General features: G+C 39.8%; 1 long non-coding RNA gene across 1 annotated transcript; it reads left to right on the forward strand.

Annotated features, from left to right (window-relative positions):
* The first annotated feature begins 403 nt into the window (after positions 1–403).
* On the forward strand, positions 404–6,130 carry LOC148791304 (uncharacterized). Its single transcript, XR_016076584.1, has 3 exons — positions 404–457; positions 581–774; positions 931–6,130. It is a non-coding gene; the product is annotated as an uncharacterized LOC148791304 (long non-coding RNA).
* Positions 6,131–13,620: the final 7,490 nt, after the last annotated feature.

Genomic DNA, 13,620 nt, shown 5'->3' on the forward strand with positions numbered 1-13,620 from the left:
CATGTTAGGTCTTGTTGATGTGCTTGAGAAGTTATGTAGAGATGAAGGAACATAAAAAAGGGTCAACAAAGAGCTTTCAATCTTTGAGTGTGCTTTGGGTGATTTTGGAAGGCTATATCCAATGAATGCAATCAAGAGAATGGATCCAAGTAATGCTTAATATCTTTGACTTATTTGTTATTTTATATTTCATTTTTTTATATTATTAGTTCAAGTGCTTAAATTGATTAACTTTTGTTTTATTGTTTGAAAGTGAATGGTGGATGAGGTTTGGTTGTCACACTGCAACTCTTAGGGAAGTTGCTATGAAGGTTCCTAGCCAAACATGTAGTTCTTTTAGATGTGAGCATAATTGGAGTGTCTTTGAATGTATACATACAAAGAGAAGAAACAAGTTAGAGCACCAAAGGCTCAATAACCTTGTGTATGTTCATTATAACCTCTGCTTGAAGGAACGGTATGAATTCAGTCTTTCATCTTCTTATTCATTCTATTTTATATTTATTAGTTATTAATTATTGATTCCTTCACAACTAGACTAGAGCTTATTAGCCTATGATTATTTGATTATAACTTGTAGGAAGAAGATGCAAGACCATGATCCCATTGAGGTTGAACATGTTGGCATCCTAGAGGATTGGGTAGTGGGTGATGTTGAATAGCCTCCATTGCTTGATAAAGATGAGTTGGAAAATAGGTTCAATGGAAATGAGACAACAACTCCAGTCACGAAAGTGTTAGAGAGATTAAAGAAAAAGCGTTCTAGGGAAGAAGGTAAATGAGTAATTGGGTAACTTGAGATTAAGCCTTTGGGTTTGAAAAATTGTGGTTGGTATTTTCATTTTTATTTTTTAGTGATTTAAGAATTTGTTTGATTGTCTATGGGCTTATGGCAGCCATGGAGCTTATTTAATTGGATGTTTTTTTTAGGATAAAAAATTACAGGTTTATAGGCTTATGACAGCCATGGGACTATGGAGTTGGATGCTTGCATGCTCTAAGTTCAAACTTTGAAAATCTTTAAAGGTATGAAAACTTAATTTTCATCTTTAATTTTTCTTTTCTCCACTTTTTTAGGTGAAGATTGATAGATTCAAAACTTAAAGATATTATTGATATGTCAAATAGTTAATGTTAGATGATTTGTAATTTTTTGTTATATATATATATATTGTAAGTATTAGGCACTTTTTTCTATTTTTTTTCTAAATTTTAATAGACATTTATTTGACTATTTATGATTTTGTATAATTTTCTGAATATTTATACAAGTTTTATTCATGTATATATATATATATGTGTGTGTGTGTGTGTGTGTGTGTGTGTAATATTTTTTTTTATGTTTTTAATTATGACATCATGGATTGAACCGTTCAATCTGCCTGGTCGAATCGATGACCCGCGACCTGGAGGGAAAAATAGGTCAACCTCCAATTCGGTTTTAAAAACATTGGTTAAAAGTCAAAACCTAGGGTCAAAACTTTTATAGTATCATGTCTCACCCCATTATAGATTTTCCTCATTAAAAATTCTGAAACATTACCCCTTGTTCGCTAATGCCACTGATGATGCTTTTCATTTTTTTATTTAAAATCACTAGTGTAAAATCATATCTATGCACACACACACACTAGTTGGGACCCATATGATGCGTGGGCTTTGTTAAAGAAAAGTTGAAGCTCAAGGTTTTTTTGGTAAACAATATTAATTAATATTATTTTATGAAAATAATATATTTAAGTAATTACTAATGTATATTTTCTTATTTTAGTTTATGAATTACTTATTGTTATTAATAATTTAATTTTAACAATTATTGTTAGTCAATGTACTTTAAATGGATTCTTTTATTCTTAAATAATAAAAAATACCTCTTTATATGTTGTACCAAATTACCCTTTACATATAATCGTCTAGCAAAAAGGAGAGATTTTTATTAACACTAAGAAAAAATATATAAACAAATTAATTAGAGAGAGAGAGAGAGCGAGAGAGAGAGAGAGAGAGGAATGGAGCCATGTAGCAAATAGACAACATTTCTTGTATATTATTATTACACTAGGAATGACCCCGTACTAAGTACGAGACCATTAATCTGAATTATTTCAATTTTTTTTAATTATTTATATTAGACATTTAGGTTAGGCTTTTTATTTGATTTAAGAGACTTACCATGTTTTATCTAGAGAATTACCCCATACTAAGGGGCAACTATAGTATCATTTAATTTGAAATTTACTATTTAACTATAAAAAATTAACATGGATCTTACATCTTTGTAATTGACAATTTATTTTGACCTATTTTGTTTGAAAATCGCTATTAATTTATGTTGTTTTTAATTTGATTTAAGAGATAAAATGAGGTCTTATTTGTAAGCAGTGACACCCACTTTAATTGGTATTTATTATTTATTTGATAAATTTATTTTTAAAAGTTAAATTAGGTTACGCTTCCAAAAAAAGTTAAATCTAATTTGCAATTAATAACCTATTTCATCTAAAAGAATGAAACTTACACCATTTGTATTAATTGTTTAGTCATTTTTATGAGTTTTATTTATTTTTATTTTTATCCATTTAATATTTTGAATATTTTTAAGTTAAAATATTTGTTTAATAGTTACTTTTGAAATGGTTGTATTTGAATAAAATTCAGTTACTACCATAACATCTGAAGTGGCCACTTTTTCTGGATTAGGATGCTAGTGCATGAATTTTAAGAGAGTGGAATTATCACTTTTGTGAGTGAATAGACTTTTTTAAGAGAGAGTTTATCATATTCTAAGATTCTATCTATTGAAATTTTACAATGCCACATGTTTGAAGGGTGGGGTTGTTGCGTGAATTATATATATATATTTGACCATGGTGGATTGGAGGGGAGGCATGAAATGGCATGTTTTGTGACATCTACCAAAATATAAAAAAGAAAGACACCCACATTTGATTTTTTTTCTCCTTTCCCACCCTATTATTACATTAAAAAAAAAAGAAGATGGTTTATAGCTACATATTTTGTTGTTCTCCTCTCCCATATTTGACTTTTTTCTCCTCTCCCACTCTAATACTACATGAAAAAAATAGAAAATGGTTTATAGCTACATATTTTGTTGTTATCCTCTTCCACATTTGATTTTTTTTTCTCCTCTCCCACTCTAATACTACATTAAAAAGAACAAAAAATGGTTTATAGCTACATATTTTGTTGTTTTCATATCCCACTCCCCCACTCTAGCTTCATTCTTTTCCTTAGTGTTCTATCTTATTCCTTTTGTAATCTTCTTCCCAAGTCCCAACAAAACTACAACATTAATAGATTATTATGACTGTGAAAATTAAATGGACTTGTCAATACATCCAATCTTTGGGATGTGTATCTCATGGTTTATAGCTACATGTGTGAGAGAAGCTCCTCTTTTGTTGGGACAACAAAAATATGATCTGTCATCGGATTTGCAATAACAACAACTCACACAAAAAAAAAAATGTATTAAGTTTATATGTCAAATAACTACAAAAAGAGTTACCAACACTCAAATAATTGCATGCCTACCATGTTCGGGTGTAGGAAAACTCCACTGAAGCATGGATGAGCACCCATATCACGAAGGTTCAAATTCAAGGCCTACACCATTCTTTAGGAAATAAAATTGTCAAACATGTTTATGTACAGAAAATATAACATTATAAAAACAGATCATTGAAATAAAAAACAAATATGTGAGAAAATAGAAACGCCTAAATGAAAGGGGAACTTCAATCCAAGGCTCCAAGCTCTGAACAAATAAAAAAGAAAAAGAAAATTGCATGGGAAAAAAGGATCACTACAAACCAATTGCATCACTTAGTCAAATACTTTAAAGTTGAGCTAACTACACATCAATGAACAAAGTTGAACTCACTAACCCAACAACCCTAGCTTTATATTGCAATTGTTGTTGATGTGTAATAAGTGGCTGGTGAATGGTCCCAAGTCCAAACTATCTTCCCTTGTCTTCCATAGATGGTAGGACATTGTTGCTTCAATGGTTTCTCACTATTGAAACTGTGCTCATATAGAGATACAGGACCACCACACTAATACAGGACCACCACTTTACCTTTCTCATGTAACTCGGCAGGAGTGGTGCAATTAATGCATTGAAAAACCAAAAGGTAAAGTCATAGGGTGTCAACTTTTAAATGAATTCATTATTCGGAAAACCAAACATCATGGTAAAATTTGCATGCACAGCTCAGGTTTGAAGAAACCTTTCACATCTTATAACAAAAAGTTATGTTTCTTGTAAAAGTTTGGTTTCCCAAACCGCCAAGCGTTAAAGGATTAGCATGTAGGTATTAATAGGGGTGCTTACCTTGAGTCAAAGAGGTGTTTAAAATCACTAAAAAGAAGCTATATGGAATTACGCAGAATTTATAAAATGTAAACTTAGAAAAGGAGAAAAAAGAATGATGCCACATCACACCATTCCGTTTTAATATATAGATATAGAAGATGACATAGGGAAGAGAGAGAGGTGATGTGGTTAATTAATCTATTTAATTCTAAAATTGGAAAATTAAAAAAAAAAACAAGAAAAGATAAGTAGGGACGTGCCAACATGGCACATTGCCTTTTAGTGTGTGTGTATAGATTTGCATAAATATGGTATTTAGATCTAACTTTTCTCAACTTCATGGAAATATGGTATTAGAATCTATACACACACACTAAAAGATTAATTCTATGGTATATTCGAATCTAATCCCATAACATAAATTCTATGTTCGAGCCGATCCAATGGATTTTATAAAGATTAATTTGAATCTGAAATCGTTAAGATGTTTGATATTCAAATCTGATCCAATTCAATCTAATTTTTAATATGAAAAAAAAAACAGTCTATACAAAGAAAAAACATAATCAATTTTTTCAACCACTTTTGTCATATATATTTTAAACAAAATCGTGGTATACATGTCTAGTCTTTTTACAAGATAACATAATAATATAAAAAATCAAATTACAAAAATGCAATATAAATGTTATATATATATATATATTCGATAAAAAAATATGACAAATTGATATCTGGATTCAACAAAATATGATAGAATTTTGGATTTGAATCAGATCATGATCTGGTCCTTTTGCACCCTACATGTAGTTGAAAAATGGCACAATAACAATAAATAAATTGGGAGGGGATCATTTCATTTCTACAAGGGGGCATACCTAGGCTTTTTTTTTACCAAATGGGGAGGGAGAAATTTCATTGGATTGTACAAGTAGTGTAGTTTGTAGGTAGAAATGCTCCCAATGGCTCAAGGCTCATGGGGTGAGCATTTGGTTTATTTGATTAAAACTCACCTTGAGTTGTGAGCAAGGTGCACTTCTAAAGGGCATCATTATACCACACACATGCGCACATGCATTGCATGGTAACGAGTCTCTATACTCTCATCTCTATAATGTAAGGAGTGTAAGGAAGTTCCTACTTAAAAGCCTATGACAAGTTCTTTTTTTTTTTTTTTTTAATTTTCCAATGTGAGACAAGACTCAGAAGAGAGAAAACAAGAGTTTTGGTGGAAACTTTAAAATCATTTTCCATAGTGCATGTGTAGGTGTGCTCAACTGTTTAATTAATCGATTAATTAAACACCCATTGGATTCAATCTCCAATGAAATTAAAATCGAACACTCTCTACATGTGGGAGTCATGTAGGTGATACAATATATAGTCATTGCTTTGGGTGATGTTATTAACATTTTAGTCATTGGTGATAGCAAACATCCATTATTGCTTTTTGGTGGAGAGGCCATTGGAGGTAGAGATGGGATTGAATGAGATATGATACTAGAAAAGTTTGAGGAGGTGTAGACTTTTTTTTTCCTTTTTGTATATTGAGGTGAGGTGTACACTTATAGATCAAAATTCATGGAGGGTTTTGATTGGTCAAGCTCAATAGTGGATGGATATGATACTAGGAAATTTTGATCAAATAGAGCCCCCTATGAATTTTGATGATTTTTTATTGGTTAGTACATTTTTGTATAAGACTTAAGTGTAAGATATCCAACTTGAGTACAATGGTTATTGTTTTTTTTTGGTGGAAATGGGTATTGTGAAGGTTCAAAGTTTTGTAACGTATTGATTTGTATCAATCGATACATATTGTTCCAAGAAGGGGACGATACATAGAATGTATAGAATTTGAGTATTTTGTATATTTTTATCCATATTAGGTCAATATGGACCGTATCAGCCGATGCAAGCCTGGTATGGATTGATACTTCCTCTCTTTCCCTCAATTTTAGCAAATTTTAAATTCAAACATGATTTCCCTTTTCTCTCCCGCAAAACCATAAGTCCACCCGAATGTGATGCCTTAATTGCTTGTCTAAAAAATATGTATTTTGATTGTTAAATTATCTTTATACTCTTAATGAATGTTTGTTAATAAATGCTAAAATTTGATTATTAAAATTTATATACTAATAAATATTAATACAAATTGAATTGACCATATTTTTGCTTATCTTAATAATATGTAATTTTCAGGGGTTACCAATTATGTTCTAATATCTCACACTTTATATAGACCACTAAAGTATAGTTTTTTATGTTCAAATAACTAAATTATAATCATATAAAACTCATATTTATTGTTGTCAATATATATTTTTAAGGATTTATTTGAATTTCCTGGTGTAACCATGTGTATCTTAATTTTTTGTTCGATAGTTGGAACCTTGGGTGTTGTTTCTCACAACTTAAACAATGACAATCAATATTTAGCCTTTGCATAGCTAGTAGGGTTTTTATTAATGAAGAAGGGACCTGATCAATCTAACTTAAACTTGGAAATGCATGAAGGATTCAGCACCCATCCATCTCTCAAATGAATATAGAAATCATGGGCTTCAGATTAGGTCCTGCTATCACTAGAAACAAAAATATGAAATATCTCTATGACTATATACATTTTGTGCTATGTAGAAAATAAGAGGATAAACCCACAAATAGAAAAAGGTATACAACAAAAGGAAGATAGAAACTCTCAAATATATTACCACACAAAGAGTTTCATAATAGTTAGAGGAGATGATGATTTAATAGCTAAGGCTCTAAGGTAAGTGGACCTCATATATGCACCTTGTCATCATCATGGATGCAAATAAATTGGATCTTATCCAATTTGAACCCAAATTCAATCCAGTAAAAGTCAAATTCGAATTTCCCTTTTGATCCTAACAAATCAAATTGAATCCATTAAGTTATCAGATCAAATGTGGATTTACACTATATATATAGCATATTATAATATATTATTTTATTTTATAAATAATATGATATATTATTTATATTATGTTATCAAGGTTTTTTACTACAATCTAAATCAAATTGGATATCTTATAAGGTAATTGAGTTTGAATTCAAAAGAATAATAATCTTAAAAGTCCGGTGAATTCTTATCGAATCAGGTATACCCCTTACTGAATTCGATTTGATCCTTTTTCAGCCCTAGTTGTCCTCATCATAATCCCCATGTAATCTATAATACCCCCCAAAAGGATTGAGATGTAAGAAAGGTGGTGTTTGGTTAATATAGGCGTTTTAACCTCACTTATTGGTTGGTTAGTTTTAACCAAAACAGTTATACCTCTTGTGTCTTGAATTTTGTTAAAGTGAATTCAAATAAAATATATTTTTGGCGATGGAACATTTTCATTTTTATACTAGCGGGGATACATGCGATGCACGAGATTTGTTAATGAAAGCTAAACAATAGAAATACATAAGAGTATACAATTGTTTTATATTTTTAACATTTTAAATAATTAATAATGATGATGCATGATCCGGTCGGTCCTAGCTACTGGTAACCTTGCCTCTGACGGAGTAGGAGATGCCTGAAATAGGGAGGAAACAAGAGATCCCCGGGGAAGGAACCCGGTGGGAATGCTTCGATGCTCAAGTTAGCACTCTTGGGAAAGCAAGGAAGATGAGAGGTTCTGAGACCAGAAAGCGTAAAAGTATCACTTACCTTTACTCTAGGGGAAGAGGGCCTTTTATAACCACCCTAGTGCACTCACTCCCAAGCCTCTGCCAGATTAGGTGTAACCGCCTTTGTGGGGGGCAGGCGTAACCGCCACTGTCTTCTCTATCAGGGTCATCTCTGCAACAAATGAGATGGCGGTAGCAGGTGGCCGTTGGAATGCGGTTGTCATTTGTCAAATCCCTGATCAGTTAGGCACGCCGCCTCAGAGTACGAACTTCTTTGTCAAGTACGGTTATTCAGTCATGTGACCTTGAGCCGAAGTGCCGGCTCGAGATTTCTAGGGAAAGCTCAGGTTCTACCTCCTGGGAAGCGTGGGTTCCTTTTTGGGGAGCTCGGGCCTCTTCTTGGGATATGGCTATGTCGTTGTGACGAGCTGACGCTCTTGACAGGTCATACCCGGTTGCTCCACGTGTCGCACAGCCAAGGGGTCGGGCCAAATCTACCTCCATCAATTGCCCCCACTCCCCGTGCCCGGGGTCTTGACCCGGCGTGGGGAGTTCACGGATTGATGGGTGGATTTGCCCCGTTGCGTGCTTCGTCTAGTTCGGAGATCCTCTGGTCTGACCCGCCTATGCTCTTGGCTCGAGGGTCGGCTCGGCTCAACCAAAGGTCAACCCGGGTCGCATACAGCTCACGCGCGGACGTCAAACGATTATCAAACTTCGGATGTCAAAAATTTTGCGCTAAACTGATTTCACCTCGGGGGTCATGCAGCCGGTTTTCCTAAGAGCCATTGGATGGCTTTGATCTTGACCGTTGATGCGCAGGTATAGCGGCTATAAATAGTGGGGGCCCTGGTCACTTTTCCTTCACCAGTATTCAACACTTGTTTCTTGAGCTCGCGTCCAAGGTCTTCAGCTCGCGTCATCTTTCCTAGTTCGGTAGCTTTTCCTTGGTGAGTTCCCTTAGCTTCTTTCAATTTCCTTTCCTTTCAATGTCTAGTTCGGGTAGCTTAGATAGTCTTTTAGGAGGGCTTGAGGCGGAGACCTCGGGTCGGGCTGCTTCTTTCGACAGCCTTCTGGATGAGCCGGAGGTAGGGCCTTCAGTTTGGGTCACCTCTGGTAGCCTGGCATCCACTTCTCGTCGAGTTCGGATGCCAAATAAGTTCGGACCCTCCACCATGACGTCTGAGAGACTTCCGCCTCTTGTTTGTCAGTTCAACCTACCTGAGGAGTACACTTATAGCTTACCTTCGAGCGACTTCCCTTGAGAGCACGGTCCGGACGAGATCGTGATTTTTCGGGAGCAGCTCATCGCCGGGCTGCGCCTTCCTTTTCATCCCCTAATCGTCGAAGTCTTGAATCACTTCGGCATCACTGTTGGTCAGCTCCACCCGAACTCCATCCGCAACGTTGTTGGGACCATCTCCCTATGCTGTGAATACGTCCTTCCTTTAGACTTAGAAATTTTCTCCGCCCTCCTCATGCTTAAGAAGCAAGTGAGCTTCCTCCCCGAGCGCAGGCGGGCCTATTACCTGTCTCCCCGCCCGGGATTTAAACTTCTACACAAGCTTCCAAGTAAGGTCCCGGCATGGAAGCAAGACTACTTTGTGGTCCGAAGTGCTACGGGGTGGCCATTTCCCACTCATTGGAGGGTGACTGTTCCCGACCCCGATGTCATGTTGGATAAAGACACAGCGGAGACCTTCCAGTCTTGGGCCCGGCTTGGGTTCGAGTGCCAAGATTACCTTACGGAGGCTAAGCTTATCCAGGCTGGTCTGAGTCCGGATAGGTTTTTTACTCATTGTTTTTTTCTTTTACTGATGTTGAGCTCTTTTCGCAGGTGTCATGGAGGCGGAGAAGACCCCTGGTGTCAACTTGCTCGATGGGATGAAGAGAAGAAAGCGGGTTACTAAGCGGGCTCGTGTTGAGTCTCCTCGGGTTGTGGAGCCCGAAGTCCCAAGCCATCCTCTAGTCATCAATCTGAAGTCTCCTAGGGAGCTTGAGGTGGCCGGACCTATCCCGGAGGTTGTGGTGGAGCCTGAGGTCGCAGAGGCTCGAGATGCCGATACTACAGAAGCTTCTCGTACCCAGACAGTACTCTCCAGTGGGGAGCCAAGAGGGGGCCGGTAGCGTGTTGTCGCCGAGCTGCGCTCTCCGCAAGAGCAAGAAGGTTGTCTACCCTTGAGAGGTTGCGGAATGGGCTGACCTCCCTCCGGGTCACATCGGCGCACGTGCTGCGTCTCATGCCATGGTGGTAAGTCGAAGTGGTTTCCCTTTGTGTTTTTCCTGTGCCATTATCCTCTTCTTGCCGGACTGACTTGTTCTTGCTTGGCAGGTAAACTCCTCCATCCACGCTCTGACTATTCAATCGGAGAGGAACCTGAAGCGGGCACAGGATGCCGAAGAGGCTTCCCATGCAGCGCAAGCCAAGCTGAGGGCAGCTCGGGAGCAGATCCATCGTCTTGAGAGTGACGCTTTGGCTCAGAAGAACGAGTTGGAGAGGCTCCGGAGAGAGAACAGCGCCTTGAGGCTCGTTGTAAAGCACCTCGCGATCTTAAAAGGGGGCTTGGAGCACGAGGTGGAATATCTTAAGGCCGATATCAAGGAGAAGTCTAAGATCTTCTTTCAGGCTCTCGAGGACACTAAAGTGAAGGCCGTTGACGAGTATATCGCGTTGGAGCGCTTTGATGACCTAATGGTGGGCTCGTATTGGAGGGGTTTCAAACTGAGCCGGTGGATGATAAGGCATGCGTACCCCAGACTCGACACCCGTGCCATAACCACCTTGTGCATTACTCCAGAGATGGCTCCCACAGCTGATGAAGACCCAGACTCTGAAGATGAAGCAGACCCTCCGAGTGTTGCCGAGGTTCCTTTTGAGGGCAAGGGAGGTGTGCCTCCGAAGTGATATGCACTGAGCCTGCGAGCTCGTTTTTTCTTTTTGGCTTTGCATTGAATTGATTGCAAATGAAACATCGGTAATGAAATACCTTTTTTGTTTAAGTGGTGCACAGTCATTCTTTCCTTTTGCCGAAGTGACTATATTGCCGAACTATTAGAATTAGGTCCCCAAAGCGAGGGGGTTTCTCGAGGCGGGTTAACATAGTATGGCTATACGCCCAATCTGTTCTCCGCCTGGGTCAGTTTATCGATTTGTCTTCAATAGGCCTGACTCGGAGCGGGCTATGCACCTCGGTTTTAATCCCCTTGCTGCCTGTTCTTTCGGTACTAACACTTGGTCTGCGTTGATGAGGTGCGAAGGTCATCAATAGCTCGGTGCTTTAGCCCTTTGGCTAAGATACTTTCCTAGGATTTGCCCATGCCGAAGAGGCGACTGGGTCTTATGGTGTCGAGGTCCTTGTTAGCTCGGCATTCTGGCTCTTAGGCTCTGGGAGTGGCTCATAGTCCACTTAGGTCAGTAATTTATAAGTAATACCGCCTTAAGTTGACGATGTTCCATGCCCGGGGTATTTGTCTACCCTCTAGGGTTTCGAGCTCGTACGCTCCTCCGAGTACTCTCTTTACTCGGTAGGGTCATTCCCAGTTCGGTCCGAGTTTTCCAACGTCGGGCTCGGGTACCATGACCTTGGGGAGAACCAGGTCGCCAACGCGGAAGTCTCGCTTCTTGACTCTAGCATTGTAGTATCGATCTACCCTTTGCTGGTACGCTGCGATCCTGATGTAGGCGAGGTCCCTCACCTTGTCGAGTAGGTCGAGGTTGGTACGTAGCTCGTCGTCATTGGTCTTGTCGCCGTATGCTTCCAGTCGTAATGAGGGGATTTCGATTTCGGCTGGGATGATTGCCTCTGTGCCGTAGGTGAGGTTGAAGGGAGTTTCTCTGGTGGCGGTCTTCTCTGTAGTTCGGTAGGCCCATAGGACGTTGGGTAGCTCGGTCTAGCCTGGCCTTCAGTCCACAAAGGATAGCTCTGTTCGTGACTTATGCCTGACCGTTTGCTTGCGGGTGTGCGACCGACATGAAGTTTTGCCGAATCCCCATGTCTTGGCACTACTCCTGGAATTTGATATCCTCAAACTGCTTGCCATTGTCGGCAATCAGTACCCGAGGTAACCCGAAGCGGCACACTATGCTCTTCCAAAAGAAGTTCTGGACGTTTCGAGCTGTGATTGTCATGAGAGGTTCAACTTCTACCCACTTTGTGAAGTAATCTACCGCTACTACTAGGAACTTCCTCCCACCTGTTGTTGGTGGGAATGGCCCAAGTAGGTCGATGCCCCATTGCGCAAAGGGCCTTGGACTGGTGAGATACTTGAGGTCAGTGGTGGGCTGATGGTGGATGTTGGCATGCTTCTGGCACTTGTCGCATTTTCTAACTAAGTCAACGACGTCTACTTTCATTGTTGGCCAATAGTACCCTTGTCGTAGTGCTTTTTGAGCAAGGGCCCTGCCCCCCAGGTGTCCGCCGCACAGGCCCTCATGAATGTCGTGGAGTACAAGCTCGGCTTTGGGAGGCTGCAAGCAGCGTAGGTAGGGGAGCGTATAGGATCTTCGATACAATCGTCCGTCTATTATGACTTATTTGGATGCTTAGCGCTCTACCCTCCTGGCGACATTGCGGTCTACGGGGAGGGTTCCATGTAGCAGGAAGCTCGCGAGTGGATCGATCCAGCTCGGCTCTGCTTGGATGACAAGAGCTACCTCCTCTGCCCCCCCCTGAGAATGCTAGGTCGAGGTAAATCTTCTATGTACGCGGTCCTCATGGTGTTATCACTAGTGCTGGCTAACCGGGACAGGGCATCGACCTCAACATTCTCCGACCTCGGGATTTGCCTGATGAAGTGTGACTGGAAGTCAAGTAGAGTCTCCTTTACTTTGGCTAAGTAGGCGACCATATTTGGTTCGCGGGCTTCGTATTCGCCTGTAACCTGATTGACCACGAGCTGAGAATCGCTGCAGATGATGATGTGTTTTGCTCTTACCTCTTGGGCCAGGGCTAGCCTGGCTATCAACGCTTCGTACTCCGCCTCATTGTTGGATGCCGCGAATTCGAAGCGTAGAGCGTATTCCAGTTTTGTGTCATTCGGACCGTGAAGAACTACTCCGGTTCCGCTGCCCTGCTAATTTGAGGAGCCATCTACGTGAAGGATCCAGGGCCCTTCATCCCAGTTCACACTTGGCCTTACCAGGAGAGATACCGGACTGGGTGAGACCTCACGGTGCTCGGACTCAACCAGCCTGGGAGCACCGAGCTCGCCCTGACTGGGGGCTTCGTGCTCAACCGGGCTAGGGACTTCAGGGCTGAATGTGCATTCCGCAACAAAATCCGCCAAGGCTTGGGCCTTGATAGCAGTTCACGGCTTGTACTGGAGGTCGTACTCACTGAGCTCGATGACCCACTTCGTCAATCGACCAGAGACCTCGGGCCTGAGTAACACTTGCCTCAGGGGTTTGTCGGTGAGGATGATAATGGTATGGGCTTGAAAGTATGGGCGGAGCTTGTGGGCTGCAATGACCAATGCGTAGGCTAGTTTTCCTATCTTCGGATATCTCGTCTCCGCGCCGGTTGACGATGTACCCTAGAAATTTACCCGAGGTGGCACCGAAGACACACTTGTTTGGGTTTAGTTTCATGCTAAATTGATGCAGAATTTGAAAGACAAAATGCAAATCTTGT

The sequence above is a fragment of the Nelumbo nucifera genome, chromosome 5 (assembly GCF_055504915.1).
Source record: "Nelumbo nucifera cultivar China Antique chromosome 5, China Antique-T2T, whole genome shotgun sequence".
NCBI lineage: Eukaryota > Viridiplantae > Streptophyta > Magnoliopsida > Proteales > Nelumbonaceae > Nelumbo > Nelumbo nucifera.